Consider the following 2,397-nt stretch of genomic DNA (forward strand, 5'->3'; position numbering starts at 1 on the left):
GCCCACCTGCTCGCTGCTCCTTAGTGCTGCCTCAGAAGACGGGAGACGCTCCCGCCACACACTGCGCTTGCCAGCCTTGAGCCCAGCTCCTGGCTGAGCAGCCCGCCCCTTGTGGGAGTGCACTGACCACCAGGGGGCAGTTCCTGCATTGAGCATCTGCCCCCTGGTGGTCAGTGCACATCATAGCAACCGGTCATTCTGTGGTCATTCTGCTGTTTGGTCGATTTGCATATTAGGGTTTTATTATATAGGATTAGGTGCCCATTTGTATGGCATTTTTAAATTGTGATAAAATATACATAACATAAATTTTACCATCTTAAATTAGTTTTAGGTAAAAGTCACCCCCATAGGAAAGAACAAATCATCAAAAAAGAGAAGTGTGCCTTGGCCAGGTGGCTCAGATGCTTGGAGCATCATCCCATGCACCAAAAGGCTGCAAATTCAATTCCCAGTCAGGGCACCTAGGTTGTGGGTTTGCTAAAATCAGGGTCCTATGGGAGGCAACCAATCGATGTTTCTCTCTCTCTCAAAAATCAATAAAAGGACATATCCTCGGGTGAGGATTTAAAAAAGAAAGTGAGTGCACTCTGGCCCATGTTGCTCAGTGGTTAAAATTTCTGCCCACACACAGAAGAGTTGTAGGTCAGATCCTGGGCCCCAGCCTCAGTCTGGCCAAGTGTAGGAGGCAAGCAATTGATGACTCTCTCTCATATTGATATCTCTCTCTCTCTCTCTCTCTCTCTCTCTCTCTCTATATATATATATATATATATATATATATATATATATCCCCCCACCTTCCCTCCCTTCCAATCTCTCTAAAAAAATCAATGGAATAAATATCCTCCAGAGAGGATTAACAAACAAAAAAATAGAGAGAAAGAACTACAAATTTTTGTCAGCTTCACATAAATAGGCTGGTTCTGCTTATAAATTTACCTAAGCTAGAAGGGTAACAGCAGCCACTGATGGCCAGAGATGAACATATACCTTATAGTCTTACAGAGATGTTTCAGACCCACAGGGAGGTGTCCTGATACATGATTAGGCCAGGTTATTGTTTACTTTTACTTCTTCCAACATTATGTTTGGGCTGACAATTCTGTTTATAAACACACATGCACACATACTTCTGTTTATATACATACATAACCCTTCTTCCTCAACCTCCTTGGAAACAGGAATGATGTGTTCTGTTTTCCTTACACTTTTCTGTTTTTTAGTAACACAGTATATACAATCAAACAGTTATCTCCTGCGGTTACTGCCCTAATAGTTAAAATGCCACCCTAAAGGAGAAATCTGAAGATGTTCAAGAGATGAATTGTTATTACCATTAATCTTTTAGCAAGCTCAGTGTTATGGCAGGTATACAGAATAAAGCAGGACCTCCGACCCTCAAAGCTCAGAATCTACAAATGGCCATCAAAATTCTCTAAAGATGGTATCATAGTAGAAAAAGCTTGGGCTTTAAGGCAAGAAAGAGCTGGGTTTTCAATCCTGGCATCACCACTGACTTAGTTATGTGGTCTTGGCTAAGTTAACTTCTCTGTGTCACAGTTCCCTTGTCTAAAAATACAGTTAATGATAACCACTTCATGCACAGTACAGTAACTAAAGAAAAGACATTGTATGTATTATAATCATCAAACTTGCTAAGAGACTAGCACCTAATTATTCCAACTCCTAAAAAGAAAGTATAATTATGTAAAGTAATAAAAATGCTAATTATTACTATAATGGCAATCAGATTACAATATAGGAATGTATCTAATTAACATGTTGTACACCTTAAATTTACACTGTTACATGTAAAATATATTTCAATAAAATAATAACACTCACCTCATAGGTTGTTGAATGCATTGTTAGGTTCGTTCTACCTCAGTACTATTGACAATGGGGCTGGATAATTCTTTGATGTGGGGATCTGTCCTGTGCATTGTAAGATAGTTAGCAGCATCTCTAGCTTCTACATATTGGATGCCAGTAGAATTAACTCCACCCCACCCCAGATAGTGACAACCAAAACTGGGTTTCCAGAGATTTCCAAACATCTTCCGGGTGGCAAAATTGCCCCTGGTTGAGAATCATGGGTAAAATTAATTAAGTGTAGTACATAGAACAGACATAAGGGCTTAGAACCTAATGAGTACTCAATAAATTTTAGAAGTTATTATTATGTATTATTGGTAATAAATCATAAATCAGTGTGATATAGCAAAATGGAAGGCTATCAGAATTCTCAGGAACATTGAACTCTCTCATTTCCTCTAAAATTATTTGTTTGTATTTGTACTAGATGAAAAGGGGGAAATTCAGGTACCAATTATAACATAATTTTGATTTAGGGGCAGAACTAGATTTTTAAATGGTGAAAATATCCTTAACTCC

Source organism: Myotis lucifugus, unplaced genomic scaffold (genome assembly GCF_000147115.1).
Source record: "Myotis lucifugus unplaced genomic scaffold, Myoluc2.0 scaffold_293, whole genome shotgun sequence".
NCBI lineage: Eukaryota > Metazoa > Chordata > Mammalia > Chiroptera > Vespertilionidae > Myotis > Myotis lucifugus.